The 16,520-nt window shown below is 39.2% G+C and overlaps 1 protein-coding gene across 16 annotated transcripts in view; it reads right to left on the bottom strand.

Moving 5' to 3' along the window:
- RBMS3 (RNA binding motif single stranded interacting protein 3) overlaps window positions 1-16,520 on the bottom strand; it is a 702,788-nt gene that overhangs the window by 553,125 nt on the left and 133,143 nt on the right. For 3 of the 16 annotated variants that reach the window (XM_066991141.1, XM_066991142.1, XM_066991139.1), the window contains one exon: window positions 1-16,520. This exon is cut by the window's left edge and continues 23,339 nt beyond it. The exons of 11 other annotated variants lie outside the window; for them this stretch is intronic. The gene's annotated coding sequence lies outside the window, so the exon portion shown is untranslated. 2 more of the 16 variants (XM_066991143.1, XM_066991140.1) reach the window with 1 other exon arrangement.

The raw sequence follows: 16,520 nt of genomic DNA, 5'->3' as shown, positions 1-16,520 counted from the left end.
CGCAGATGTGTAGACAAATGCATATAAATATATACCTCCAGACAAACATATGAAGGAAGCCTTGATAACATTTGTTTCATATTTTTCAAATACCTTCAGCAGCAGTACAGGTTAAACAATGTAACTTCAAATCCCAGAAAGATATTGCAAGAAATGAAAATATTTGCAAGCAGCAATTAAGCAGACAAAAGAAGTGATAAACAAACAAATGACTCACATAACATATTGAACAAACCAATTCCATTCCATTATTAGTCTTATAGAGAACACAAAAATGGTGGCTGTACTAGTCCATGACTTTATTAAGGATTTTGATACTGCTTCACAAAATACAGCAATCAACTAAAGTTAGGTGAAACTGTTCAGTACAGTGCCTAACTGTGTGATAAATTACACAAACAGCAGTTCACTGCCAAACAGAAAATCTGGATTAAGTGCAGGAATCTGTTTTCATACTGGGACTCTTCAATATTATCATTAATAAATTGGTATGGTAAAGGATAAAACACTAAGTCCGAGGAGAGTATTGAGCTGGGAAAGTACAACAGATCATTCAGAGGAGCTATTTAGATCTCAAAACAATCTTAAGAGAGAGGGAAAACTGTCTGAGAAAATGAGGATGCACTTCAACAAGTGTGAAGTGGCACACTATGAAATATGTCAACAGCACGTACATACATACATCTGTGCAACTGACAAAAGACATAAGACAGGAAGAAACTGGAGAGGCAGTGGGTCTTGAGAGAAGGATTTGGGAATCATAACGGATCACAAACTGAACACAAGTCAAGAATATTTTGCTTTGGAGAGAAAGCAAGTATCGAAGCGGGATATATAAACAGGAGTGATATTCGTAAGACAGTTCAAGTAAATGTGCTTTGCTAAGCAGTAAGGCTCTGGCAGCTGGAGACCTGCAGCCAAGTTTGGGCACAGCATCCAATGCAAGAACAATGCAGGCCATCTTGACAGAGATAGGATGAAAAGAATTATCACCAGAGGTCTCAAAACCTCTCTTCAGATGAAAGATGGACAGAGGCAGCAGTGTTTAGTCTAAAAATAAAGGAGTCTGAAGGGAGACATTATAAAAATTTTCAAATATAGATAAAGGCTGCTAGAAAAAGAAAGGAAATAAGCCCTTTTCTGTGTTTGTTAATGTTAGAACATGTAGAAATAGGCTGAAAAGGCAACAAGAGAGATTGAGGTTAGACTTCAGGAAGCGCTTTCTAGCAGTAAGGATAGTTAAGCCCTGGAATAGTCAGTCTGCAGAGATCTCCATTATTTAAGCCTTTTAAGAGGAGCTATATAGACGTTTGCCTGGAATCTATCAGTAGTTTCTACATTGTCTTGGGGCAGGTGGAGTGACGTCACCTTTACAGCCTTCTTCTCTTTGATCTTTCATTGTAACTACAAAATGTAAGTATGATTGGAATATTAACATCTTTTGAGTTTCTGGCAGACCAGCTCTGCCTTTGAAAACATTTGAATTCTCAGTAGACCAGCATTTGGTGTCTTCACAGTGTCACCTCTGAGCTCTGGTACTTGGACCAAGGCAGCAGAGGAGAATGCAGCAGAACTCACAGTCAGATCTGAGTATGGTTTGCAACAATAACTAGCTTCTGTTCTGGTGAGAAATAAAGAGGAGACAACATGACAAGCTCCATCGCTTTTTGTCCCCAAGGAGTAGGTATGCAGTGTTTGCCCTGCTCACAACCTGGTGGGAGGAAGGTCACCTTGGGCAGGAGATGGTCTCTGACACACTGCCCAAGAAACAATTTTATCCTTCAGGTTAGCACAGTAGCTTTGAAAACAAGGCTTTTCGCTATTAGTAAGTGTGCAAGAAGCAATATTGTCCATTTTCTACTAGGTATTTACCCCGAAGACTATAAAACCTTTACATACATTTCGGACCGGTATTTTATTCTCTTGTGGGAGTGCAGTAAACCACTAGCTGCTGCTAATGTACCTTGGTGAATAATCACACTCAGCTAATTTTCAGCCATGAATGATTAAGCACTTCATACAGTATGTGAGCATAAAGAGCCATTTACTCACACTTAAAATATATTTGATTTGAGAACGCAGTGGAGCGAACACACCCCATGCCAGTATAAGGACAAGTTGCAGAATCAGGCAATTACTCTTTGGCATCCATGATCTACTGTGACATACAAATTCTGCATGAAAGCTGTGACACTCCTGCACAAAGCAATATTCCTGCAACGTTATTCAAAAGCAGATTGCAGGCACTGCATGCTTTCACCTTTGAGATACCATTCATTTATTTATTTATTTTAAACAATTTCCAGAAACACCTCTAGAAAATTTGAGTGCTGTTTATATAAAAACTGTCTGAGTTTATCAGGTGACTGAAGATCCAATTTTGTAAGCCCTACTCATTACAACTAGCAGTTACTCATGCCAACTGTCCTCGGGAAGTTTGTTTGACCAAAAAAAATAAGCATTCAGTGATCTGACAGAAATTGCCAACTCATACTGTTAGTCTACATGAAGACAATTGCTGTTGCTTTATCACAGAGCTGGTTTGAGGTTTTCATCCTTGAGTTAACTGAAATCATGCACTTATGAAGCTTTTTTGTGTTTTGTTTTTAGTGAAAAAAAGGCATTTAATGGTCTCCTGAAGCTAGGAAAGTCAAATGCTGAGCTGTATAGAGAGAGCTCTAGTCTTTACTCTTTCACTTGCTCGTGCTTCATATATGGATAAATATCACTAAACAAGAGCAAGGGTTCTGAGCCTGGCCCTGCAGTTACTAAAAGCATACTTCCAACATGCAGTTCCCTGTGTTGGACTTGATGATCCTTGCGTGTCCCTTCCAACTCAGGATATTCTGTGATTGTCATCTACTACTCTCAGCTACACAGAAACAAGGAAGATACTGCATTGTTTGACAACTGATAGGAATTTTGGAGGTCACACACACTGCGAGAGCCCTTGTAGTTATGCATCGTATGTAGCCATCCTTTCATGAGCATCTTTGGTATCCTTAAGAAACTTCCTTGCATGACACACACACAACGCAGCTACAACAAGCGCATGCTGTCAGGAAATAGCAATTCCGATTCTGCACCGCCAAACTGAGGTCTATACATATGGTAATAACAATTTACTTTAAATAGAATAATAATAGGCTTGGGTAATTCCTGTGCCAACAGATCAGTGGCTACTGTTTCCACTCGAAGGTTATGAAAGATTCTGCCCTCACCCCTTCCCAATGGCCTGTTGTTCCAGAACAGCTGAGCGCTATTTTTAAGCCCTAAAATTGTAGGAGAGTGGATGGGCAGCTATTATTAACAATCATAGAGAATTCTGCATAATGTGCGTCTCAGGCCATTTTATATTCTACCACTTAGGCAGTGGAGAAAGTGCAGACAAATGATTTACAGTCAAGTGACATTTTGCATATATAAAAGATACATGTATTTGAACAAGATGGGTTCAAACCTCCGGTCTCTGTTCAAGGAAAACAGAAATATAAGTCAATGAGAACAAGATCTGTGAAGATAGGCCTTGCCTGGCTGTCCTTGGAGTCTAAGATCAATTTTGTTCTTTCTAAAAAAATTCCTCAGAGCACAGTTCAGCACCAGCTCTTTTGTCTTCTGGTTCTCAATTCCCCTGATGGTCCAGATCCAGATTCTACGCTGGCTATCCTCTTACATATATAATGAGTTTTTCAGCCTTCTTCTAGGTGACTCTCATCTTTGCCCCATTCATTTTCAACCTCTTTCCTGAGGACAGCATCCTCCTCCCCTTATTCATCTCCCTTATGGCAGAGAACTTGACAATAAGAAGGTGAGGAAATTATATGAATTTTGGTCCTAACAAGAGAAGCAACAGTCACAGCTATTTAGTTTTTCTTAAAGGGATTTTTTTCCTTGTTTTAGATTTGAGAGAAGCAAAACAAAATTGAATCTTTTCCTCCAAACTTAGATGTCCACCCGGAAATTAGCCAAAGAGCTAACTGCCCACCCCTCCACCCTCCCCAGCATGCCTTACAAACATCTCAGATTGCTACAGTTTGTTAATTGACACACAGAAGTTATCACATTAATGCAACTGGGATGCCAGGAATAGTTTAAACGAAGTTAAATGAGTAAAGCATGCCTAGTAGTTCCCATTGTTCAGCCTCATAGACACTCAGTGAGTTGTATAATTGGGCACTCTGACACTTCCAACTCATTTGTTTCATTACGCTGTGTTGCTTGCACTCAAACATCTGCAGAAATTGTGAAGGAGCAGATCTAGGAATTTTTCTTTGGAAAAAAAGCTACTTTTTATTTGGACTCTGATCATGCACAAGGAAGTTGAAGGATTAGAGCTATTGTTCTGGGTTTTGTTCCTCCCTCCCAAATGAAGGACGTTATGCAAGAGCAACGCAGGCCACTGAGGTCAAAAATGCTAAGCTCTGCATGTCATGCGATGGATGTCATATTATAATCACACCCCAATAAGATCCTAAATTTCCCCTAACATTACAACCCATGACCACTGGATAGGTGCCCTTCACCCTACAAGGACAGCTGGTGCCTTGCAGGGTCAGATGCCCACAGGCACATTATCACAGCGCCTGGGCTTCCACTGCTCCCGTGGGCACAGGGAGGTGTTCTGCACTCAGAGGTAAGCATTCTCCTCCTGGCAAATAAAACACTCTTCAATGGATATAATTCACCGATGGCTTTTTCTAGCATTTTACTGATACAGCTCCCATGACTTCCACAAATTTTCCCAGCACAGAACTGCTCTAACAGCAACAGTTGCAGAATTGTTGAATTAGGCACCACTTATTGCTGTGACCTAATGTGACACTGGAACCCTATGATGACCCTCTCAGTATCTTCATTTTGGCATTATAGGATGTGCCAAAACAGATCAAGTCCACTTGTACATCTAGTTCAGTACCCTGCCTCCAGCAGTACCTTTATGCTTCAGGGGGAGACAAGCCTTTTGTACTGTGTATAATGAGAAAAGAATTTCCTCTCCCTAGCAAGCCATACAGTAATTTCTGTATACCCTGATGCATGAGACTTGATCAGCAGGACTTAAAAGGTCAGAGGTATGCACGAACCCCATATGCAATATAAAGGAGAGTTTATCCTCTATCACAGAAAGCACACTGAAATTTTCATTGTTGCTGACATAGTTTGTAACATAGTGCAACACCAGGTTGCATTTTTAACACATCCTTTATCATTAAAAAAATCCCATCGGTGCTATGTTATTCTTTCAAGCAGACATTTTCAGCCTCTCCTGGCTAGACAGTTGGTTTTTGTAAGGCTAACAAAATTCATTTTTGTTTGCTTAAGATTCACAAATCTTCACCTTCTTGAGAGGTGTCAACCAACTGGATGACCAAACCCCCTCAAAATCCTAGCACTAGAGATGATTAATTTTATTTCTACATAATCTTCCTGACCTTTTCTCCTCTTGAGAGACGTTATTTTCCAGAAATAAAGAGATCAAGATTTTCTGCAGAAGCAGTCTTATTTTCCAAAATTTCATTAAGAAAGAGATCAAGCAGACGCTGCATTAAATACTGAAACAAAACTACAGTGCAGCAGTTGACAACCCCAAACCCCTAGATGTTCTCAGCCTGGGATGAAACAGTTCATCTCAGGCTGGGATGAAACAGTTCAGATACTAACTCTTCTACAGAAAGGGCATCCTGTGTTTGAAGTGGTTCTTTTCTAATATTGTAAATTTATGACTCTATGGGGCATTTTTCTTATTTTAATTAAAAAAAAATACTCCATCAGGTTTCATAGTATTTGACATAAACACTGTGGGAATGGATTTAGTGTTTTCAGTCCTCAAGGTTGCAAAGAACCATCTAAAAATCCTGAACCTAAAGGTTTGAAATCCATATGGTAAGAAAGAACAGAAAAGTTGGTGCTTTACAGTTTCTAGGTGGTTTCATGCAGACTCAGCTCTTAGGGTTAGAGCTGTTTTCTTGAATGTGAACATGAGCAAAAGATTAAATAAGAACGTTAGAAAGCAAGCAGATAGTGGGCCACTTAGCGTTTGCATATAGAAATATTTTTATGCAACTTTAGATGTACAGCAAAAGATTTTCATGATGAATGCAAAGAGCATTGGTGGTAGCTAACAGAGCAAATACCAAATACTTGCTTGCCTGGAGTTTACAATAGCTCTATTCCTCTTTTCACGTACACACACAAACACACATAGGCACATTAACACCTTCCAAATAGTACTTATAATCATTTTAACATTTCAGAATTAAGGCATTAAGCACCATGTCTTGGAAAGACTGGAAAGAAAAGCTTAGTGCCAGTGCAGTCAGTGGGATTATAACAGAAAAATAACACTCAGAGAATCAGGCCCTAAGTTATAGCTGTTATTCTCAAGCAATAGCAAGCAATTCAAGCAGAATCCCTAGCAATAGTATAAGAGCAGCAGATCATCATATATATTTACAGAATTATTTTGTTGTTTCATTCTTGCACTCTTCCTCCCATGTCAACCTTGCTACAAATATTCCACTAATATACTTAACTTTACTTCATTTTTCACCTTGCAGCCCCTACATGAATCATCATTTCTACAAGAAAAGAGGCAACAGCTACACTAACCCAGGCCAGTGCAGAACTCCATACATAATTCACACATGTTTCCATCATTATTTCCTATAGCTAAATCCTTTTTATTTCACACCCCCCAGCCAGGAAAAGTCAATAACTGTGGCACAATGAAACTTCACAGCCTGGCAAACGGACCCATTATTTATTTACATGTAGAAAGAAGATGCACATCATATGATGTTTTACTCCTTTATTCTAGTTTCTATTTAAGAATATTCCGGTATCTCCCAACTTTTTTTTTTTTTTTTTATTATGTATACTGAATGCCACAATTAGTGTCTCACCTGGACAGCTGAAGTAGAAAAGGGAGTTTCATTTGGATCCTGCCTCATAAAAATAGAAACACCCTTTACTTCAAGGAGAAACTTGTGGCTGCTAATACAACCTTGAAGAAATCAAGAACAAAACACAATTATTACGATTTGACCCTGGGACAAGAAATAAGAACTGCTATGCTCTAATCATTGTTTCAACTCGAGACTGATTTTCTGGATTTTGAAAAACTGCTACTCACAGAGTGAAGATGGATTTAAGTTTGTATGTGTACATGACACAGACCTCGGCAAAAAAAAAAAGTGATAGCATCACTTAATAGCACTTCAGAAATAAAGGTTGGGAGTAAATTCAGTGAACTAAAAACTAACATGATGAAAAAAAGCAATGTATAATTATATCCAATTATACTTTTTTCCCTATTCAGTTTGAACTTAAGATTTTTTTTTTTTTAACACTTCTGATCCTCACATAGTAGTTGTAAATATAGGAAATAAAATTAAGTTCTTCAATATTTTGTACTTAACATTGGTAAAAATCACTTGAACTGATTTTTGTCATTGTATCTTAAGGTACTGAATTCAAAACTGTCTAAATTGAACAAGTAGTGATAAAGCGACTAGAATTTCATGGTATCATGTTTACAATGTCTTAACAGAGCTCCTTTCCAAAGACCAAGATGTCCTCCATAAAACTGAAGCTTTTTAACGTATCTTGCACTTGGCCCTCATTAAGGCCCCCTCAGTTAAGTTTGTATATGTCTAAAAGAGCCAAAGCAGCGTGTAAGCATGCTGTAAAGAAAAACTGGAGAAAAGGAAGCCCTGAGGAGAACAAGCATAGGTGAGAAGGGTACAAGAGGGAAGGGAAGAAGTAGGTGGGGTGGGAATAACGGAAAACGAACCACAGCCTTGCTCAACCAGCAAACACCAGCATATTTTAGCTGAAGAAAAAGTGAGGCTAAAAGCTGCATATGATTAAACTGAAAAAAGTTCAGCAGGAAGTTAAATAAAATTACAGAACTATGCCAAAATTGGATTTTTCTTTTTTTTTTTTTTTTTTTTAATTTTGATATTTTTTTAAGATACATGATGCACTTTTCAAAGACAACAAGAGTCTTGCCAGTAAAAAGATGTGAGGACCCAGGTGTTGCATTCACTGCCTCTATGTCCCTAGCCCAAGGACATGAAGCACCTGCAGTGAGCAAGCCTTGAGCCTTGTATAGCCACATGGAGAGGTGTCTGGGCTCCATGCTGCATTTCAACCTGAAAACATAGGTTGGGAGCTAAAAAAGAGACATTGACACCAAGCAAATTATACTCTAATATGAATGTTATAACATGCACTTATGTATGTACATAATGTTATAGACATGTACAAACATATACGTTATTCACCTCAAAGCAGGCTAGAATAAGCTAAAAACAGATTTCAAAAAAAACCTTCACAAGGTACAAAGTGCTTGCCTGCCTGTGGCATCAGTTTTAAGACTAAGCATGATAATAAAAATCATCATGAAATGGCATATGGTACATTTTTGTACACATATTATTCACTCATTTTTATTGTATTTGACTTGACACTGACAATATATCTTACTCATTAGGGGAGCTTATATTTCAGTCTCAGCTGTATGTTAAAAATCTCCCACTGTTATGTGGCAAGAACACATAAAAAACAAATAGGCAAAAGCACGCTTGCCTGGAAAGACTTAATATTTCTCAAAATGTTCAGAAATTATTCTTCCCATTAAAAATCCAAAGTCAAAAGGGGAAAATACAATTGTTACCCTTGATTTTTCCCTGGTGCTTCATTTATTACATCAAGAGTTTCTTGATTGGATTCAAATGCAAAGTTACTCCCATGGCTTCAAAGTCAGACTAAATTGAAAAATGCGCTTCAACAACATTGATACTGAAATAATATCCCAGAATGCTGTCTCAATGGCTTTACTATTATTAAACAAAGACATAACAAAACTTTGGGGGTCCTTTTAAATGAAATAACACGATTAAAGAAAGGCAACAAAGGGACCATGTACTAAAGAGAACCTTTTCCCCTTTTGAGAACCCCTTTGGAAATGCTCCATAATTTCTGCTTTCCTGTGACTCCGAAGAAGTCCACATGGACTTCCAAAGAGGTGCACATGGTCCGATACACAGGCATCCAAACATCACATCCAAACTGGCACACTGGAACTAAAGGGATGGCTGTCACTGTAGGCGGCTCTTTGGGGAAACAGTTAAGTGGAAAAAACAGACTGGACCCAGGGAATCGCTGCGTCTCAGACGAAGCATTAAGATACTGTTCTCCGCAAGCTTTTCTCCAGGTATACCTGTCCATCTGCAGAACAGCAGGCTGGGAAGGTGGTGTATGAGTTGCTGCTGAACAAAGCCTCCAAGTTCTCAAAAATCACTTAAATGATCTACATATACAGTTAGCCTAAGGTACCTATTCCTCCATAATTTCTATTTTAAGTTACACTCCAGAATTTTAGGCAGCTGCCATTTCATTTTGGAAAACAGTAATGATGGAACATTTTGTGGGAGCAGAGGAAGCGGCCAGAGAGCTACTGCTGTCTGTAAATAATACCAGCTGATGCCACCACTTCAATTCTAGTCTTTTGGGATTGCTGAGACCACATGAATTCCAGCCCTTCCTTCCTCTTGGCAAGGAAACCCGGGAGCACAGACATCTCTGATGCCAGCAGAGCACATTTCGCCTTCCCACCAGGTTCCCCCTTCCTCCCTTCTCAGGTAAGCTTCTGTCTGTCACAGCCTTCTTCATGGCCAAATCAAGGTTTGGCACACTTTGACCAGCACAACTCAGGCAGAAGCACCGTTTGTGAAACGCAAACGAGGGGAAAATGCAGGATGGACACCTGCTTTCCTCGACCACGTTGCATCTCCAGGAGAGCAACCTGAGAGCACAGGAGATTCAGCTGGAGCTGCAGTGAGCATGCCAGCCGCAGAAAGGGGATAATGATGACAAGTCCTCACAAATATGCCAGACCGGGATTGTGCAGCTAAAGAGAACCAGCTGGACAAAACCCTTGAAGCCAGATGAACACCCTGGGACAATGAAAAGGCAGCGCCGCATCCGTACCGTCAACTCACATACTGTCAGGGTGTCAGAGGCACTGTGCAGCATGGCACAAACACACAGGATGGTGAATGTGTCCTGAACTACAGCAGCAACCCAGACAAATGGGGATTTTCTGCCAAAGTCCTGTATGGCTCAGAAGAGGAGCGGGCAGAATAGCCTATTTTACCACTACTGCTTGCTCAACAGTAAAGAAATGAATATTCTGACTCTTTACCTTTGCTATAAAAAAAATTTTTTTTTAGGAGTTTCCCAACAGTAAGGATACGAAGTAAAATTAATCTAAGTTTAAGCTCTAAACTTAAACTCTGATACTCTTACCTCATATAACCCTTGGCATGATGGCATTTTACACAAAGTATATCCAAGTCTCAGCTAAATCACACAGTGTGATTAAGTAGGTTTTTCAATTTTCATTTTTACTCCTCCAGGATACGAGGCCCAGATTTTATCTCAATTGAGATATTTCAGCTTTGAGCAACACTGTTATGCAGCGCTGGTGATTAGTTTCCAACCACAGAAATATTTTCCAAAAGTGATAGAGAATCTTCACCAGGAGGAGCACACGAGGCTTTATAGACACCAGGCTTAGGATTGTACCCATTGCCACGCAGGTGGCCCAGCATAAAAGGATGCTGCAAGCCCTGGCCACTCTGAGATGCATGCGAGGACTGCATCTCCAAGCCAGATATGACTTTCATTACATTTATGAATTATGCCTGACATTTAATATTTGAATGTAATATTTTTTGTTTTAATAAAGAATCACTGGATCATCAGAATAATGGATAGCACTGGTGCAAATATAATGAAAATGCCAAGCTTTAAATAGCTTGTTTAATTATTAAAAATGTTACAGGAAAAACTAACTTTGCATTGCTGTCAAGATCAAATGAACATGAATTTCAATCAAAAGAGAGGCTATTGTACAATATATTAAAACATGAGGTTCTGCCTACAGTAATTATTGTGCACAGTGCACAAAGGGAAAAAAAGCAACGCTATCAATCACAGTCTGTCCACATTCAGTCAATAAGAGCCGCTCCCCTGCTCTGTTGCACAGTTTTTCCTTTGTTAGCCATATTATACAATACATGGGGCTTTCAAGAGCTTGGCCTTGGTTGTGCATTAAGGAAGGCTCTTGAGATCCATCTTGAAAGAAATTCAATATCTTTTCTTGTTTGAGAAAATTGCAATAAACTATACAGCATCTTCTTTTTATTTATTTATTGTTCTTCTTATAGCTAAATCAGTCATCCACTACTTACCACATTATCTTTTCTATGTGATCAGAACAACATGCTACACAGAACACAACCTCCTCACGTGTCCATCCTCTGCACTGTGACAGTACAAGCACCTCTCATTCAGGCTGCTGAACAAATTATTTCTCTGTCCAGACGAGGTAAAAGAATCAAAACTTCCATTTTGCACCACCGTGGCAAATACACTAAATAGATGCTCTTAATCTCCATGCAAAGCAACTGCTGGAGATAATACAGAGCACGTTATCTTGTGAAAATCCAACCACTGAGTCTGTGGCTATTAAAACATTAAAACTGCATAAGCATATTAAGGCCAGTGGCTTCAGTATTCTTTTCCAGAGAAGCAGGAAATAACATTGTACACATGCACGATCATTTAGTAGTATGCCCTTCCTGGCCATTTTTCTTTCTCTATCTCCCAAAACTTTTCTCGTAGGTAATTTCTACATCAACTAGGATGTGTACTGTATATCCTTAGCAGTATTCCACTCACACATCAAAATTACTTCCTCTGCTGCATTTCAGAGTTAGGTTCCTTCCCCCTCCCCATTTATTTTTAAAAACTGTATTATTGCTTTCAAAATACCCTTTAACAAAATTGGCTAAGAGGTTGTGATCGCTTTTCTTCTGTTTTTAGTAAAAGTTACGTTATGGCAAAGGCTCTTGTGCTGTATAGCTCACCTAGATATCAAAGTTAAGTTCTACTTTTTTAAAGGGTGAGGTTCGACCTTAAAGAAGTTCTAGCTTTATGGTGACTTAAGTCTAAATTCTGAGCTATATGCAATGCAAAAGCTGAAAACATTAGAACACAGATTGATGTTTTCCTCTAACTGGCTACAACACATCCTGTCTCTGTCTGTAGAACTACTAGTGAAGACCCACTCCAGGTGGGCTTCCTCTTAGAGGAAGGATCTACTGGTAGATACTGGTAGAACTGGTAGATAACCAGTTATCTACCTTTATGCTGAGGCTGGTGGGAATTTTGTCCTCAAGCTCCCTACCAAAGTTAACTCAGTCACAAAAGTGAGTTAGGAGCAGGATTCGCTGCCCATTTTACTCAACAGCCCTATCATAGAGGTGTTTACTCGCCCATGTCTGTGAAAAGCGTTACATACTCTGAGGAATCATGGGGGTGTTTCATATTAAATGTCAAAGTGCCCTCATGCACATGCTTGAGGGAACAATCATAAAATCTGTAACCAGGATTTAGATAAAGTGCTATATAGCCATAATAAAAGCCATTTTATTGCTATACCATCCGATGACGGGACTGCTGTCCTGTCGTGAATATTGGTGATCTCCTGTGCTTCACTGTAGATGACCCCAGCATTACAGACCATGAAGTGTCCAAGTCATTCCAGCAAACTGCTTTAAAACCACACCGCCTAAAGTATGCATTTGAGTCCTATGGAGACTATTTGCAAATTAATTTCTAAATCAATGCAGGAGAAAGCTGCATGGGTAGACCCTACACCAACATTATACAGAAAGTGAACCGCAATGGGATAGGATGTTGTCTTTCTATCAGTCCATTGGAAAAAGCCCGTAAGCTGAAATTAAAACCTGCAGACTGGCTATATTTTTTCCCCTAGCTTATGGGACAGAATCCATCTCTTCTAATTTCTAATGATTTTCCTGGGAAAAGAATAATTATTCCTTTCTGCCAAAATATCAGTATGCCTCCTTATCAAAGCAGTCATGAAAGTTACCGCCAGAATACATGAGATGGCTAACGACTGCATAAAATGCATTTAATGAAAAGCTTGTGGTTGAAAGACTTGCATTGAAATCCTAGTTTTCTAGATCTTCCTGCTCTCCATATCCCATGGCCACCACAGAAAGCTAGAAAGAGCAGGATCACTCCACAGAATCCCCACAGAAGCCAAAAGCAGATTTTATGGCACAGCACCCCTTTCATGCAGCTAAACTACTTCCAGCCCACAAATGGCTTATCCGTGGCCAGCGAGTGGTCTTGCAAGCTCAGCCTTCTCTACTTACACCCACATGGACTGACGCTTTTTAAGCCCCACCATAGTCCCTGTACCAGCTCAGCTTCCAACAGGGGTTTCCATAGTGAACAGCATTCATGTTTGGAATAACCCAGGAAGTACAGAAAATAATTGCAGGGCTGCCTCAGCTCTGTACAAGTCAAGGGGAATGAACGTGCTCAAAGCAAGTTGTTAGTGACAGATATTAATTTAAATAATCACATATCAATTGAATACTAATAAATCAATTAATGAAAAACTGCCCAACCACCATCAACTCCCCATCCCATAGCTTTTGGGGACAACTTCTAAAGATCAAATAAGCATAACTGAAGTACATGAGCTCGGCTGAGGCATCTCCTGCAGCATCAGGGTCTCTCTCCACTAGTTATGACCCCTAGTAAATGTTTGTTGGTTTCTGTGATTTCTTTTAAAGATTTTTTCCAAGTTTCATGGATCTTAATGCAAACATTTTCGCTGATAATAGCAAGGAGAAATTGTTTGAGGAAAGTGTCATCTTGTAGCCACTTTAAAACTGTCTGTGATGTCCCCAGTGAATTGGTCTTGAGGACAGGGGCAGAACAATGAATTTATTAAACACATTGGGCTAAAAGCAGTAATTGGCTTCACCCAATATTCTGCAGACCTTGTTGCATTATGCTGCATTAACTTTTCATAGCTTCATGCAGTGTACATTTTTGACATTGCTTTCTCCTTGTCCCCATGAGAGCAGTCTGTCTATTCATTCATCTTTGTTTACATTCTTTCAATAAATTATATGGATAACTCTCTATTTTGCCAATTCTTCACTGCTGGCATTTTTAGTTTTGCATTTACATAAGACATTCTAAGTTTATGAATTGAATTGGAGGCGATAAAGTTAAAACTAACAAGGCTATAAAAATGAATTTGCTTTAATACTGCAAACATGCTCATAGCAAAACATTAGTTGCAGCAAGCTTTTCTTCATTTTCTCCTGCTTTCCCTTCTCAGGCAGCATTTGCCTCAAGCCATGGAGTAGAAAGCACCTCACCCAAGCCCTTCATTAGCAGAATCTATCATAGCACATAGAGGAGCATCTCAGTATATAAATTAAATTCTGGTGCAAGCCAACAAACCCATCCACAGCCAGAAGACTCCAGCCCAACAGCATTGCTGCTACTTCGTGTTGCACAGTTTGGTGGTAGAGGAGCAAATAATCACTATGCAAAAATACAACTAGAAACACATTAAGCTTCTTGACCAGGAAGGTTCCCTGTAACAACCCTACAACTGGTCAGGAGAAAGACTTATAAATGTAACTGAAATAATAATAATTGCAATTGGAGGTTAAAAATATATTTACAGAAGAGCTGCTAATACCCATAGCAAAACAAAGGAAATGAGAAGTAGCTGGGGATGCCACTCTACCCAGTAATTCAATCTTAACAGCACTTCCGTAGGTGAACTTCTGTAGTGTCAGTCAGTGACTGTATTTTCCCATAAACAAGGCAGGCATTGGTTAAGTCTGATAAAGTCACTTAGAAAAAGTACTTCTGCTCAAGGATGAGCCTTCTGCTCAGCCACCCCAAGGAGGAAGGTGAGGCACTGCTGAGCTCTGTTTAACTCGCACTACCTGCAGACACAGCTGCACCACAGCTGCGCTGCGTGGCCCCAGGGAGGAGCAGGTGACAAGGCAGAGAATTTGCTTGCTCTTAAACCAGAGAGCTGGCATGCAACGATGCAAGTCTAAATTAGCTGAGGAAGTTCAGACGTTTGCAAATTAAGGTACTTCAAGATTCTGGGCCAGATGTATACTTGAAACTGCAATGCATGCAGTTAGTGGCATACAATAGGAAGTACTGTGAAATAATTAAAACAATAGAAACATTTTGGCTAGACTTTAAAGCCTTGCTAATATTCCAGTGTCAATGAAAAAAATAAATCCAAGATAACAAGAAGTTTGGTAAGATTTAATCATGCATATAGGGAGAAATCTTGTGAAAATATTCTGACCAGAGGAATGAGAGCCTAATGGCAATTCTGATGATCTGATGGTCAAAAGGAATGCATAAAAACTTAATGTCATTGATATGAAACCATTTTCAACCAGTTTCCAGTAAAGTTATATATATATCAAGGCTAATTTGAGAATTAAATGTACGGGTTATTAATTATAATTAGAAACACTTGTCATATTCCAGACAGAAGATGAAGATTATTTCCTTGACTTGCATGGTACATTATCCTGATATTATCCAAAACTATAGCCTAAAACAAACAGCAAGAAGAGATCATTCCCAAGAGCACAACAGCAAAACCTGTTAGTTAAAAAAAGTATTTCAGGCCATAAGAAAGATAATGGATTCTTTTTCTCCTGTGATTTGCATTTAATTTTTGGGTGCCAAAGCTTGTTAATGAGTAAAACTTCCACTTCTTCTGTAGCGCAACTTGGTAAAAAGTCCACCTACTTCAGGCAGGGAGCAGCTATGTGTTGTTAGCTCCAGCATTTTCGAAAATAACATTTCCATGGGAAAGCACTTCTTTAAAAATGGCTCTTATAAAAGCACAATTTCATTCAGGAAAAAAAGAAAAAAACATTCTTGTAAAGCTGAAAAACTTTGACCTTTTCAAAATGTGATTTGATTTGTAGCTTTTGTATTATCTGTTTGTTTTTTTCTTAATTTAAGACAAAAAATTTTTATGAAGAGGGGGGTGGGAGAAAAAAGTAGATCTTGAATCTAGAATCTGAATTTAGATCTGAAAAAGTAGATCTTGAAGTTTTGTTCTTAGTCTGTTTGGAAGAGAATTTTTTTTAATTGTCCCACAACTTGGTGTGAAAAGTCTGGCTCCCGCCAGCTCTGATGTTTTCATAACCTCTCCTGGTGCTGAAAGGTATTGATGTACACATCCACCATCATAGAAGTGACAATCAGAAAACACAGCCTTGGCACCCACTGTTCATTTTTCAGTTGGAAGGAGGAAAGATTATGGTAGGTTATGGGGTGATTTAAGTCTTGCACTGTTGTTGGAAAAGCTCACTAGGAGAGAAGATGAGGCTTAAAATGCATAAAGTCCTCCTCTATGTTTCTGGGACTTGGGGACCCTAACATGAATGGGGAAGGCTGTACAGATAAATATTTTTCTCCCACACAGCTGCAGCATGGCCTGTCCTGGCCAGTGTGTGCAGAAAACCATGCTCATTTTCTTCCCTGTGTCCTGATAAATGCAAATCAGTTGCAGGTCCCACCTGGTCAGGAAAAGCAGTGAGAACAGAAGACCAAAATCTCCAATGGAAGAT

Source organism: Anser cygnoides, chromosome 2 (assembly GCF_040182565.1).
Source record: "Anser cygnoides isolate HZ-2024a breed goose chromosome 2, Taihu_goose_T2T_genome, whole genome shotgun sequence".
Classification (NCBI taxonomy): Eukaryota; Metazoa; Chordata; class Aves; order Anseriformes; family Anatidae; genus Anser; species Anser cygnoides.
The sequence above is the reverse complement of the archived record's forward strand: the minus strand, read 5'-3'. Positions and strand labels throughout refer to the sequence as shown.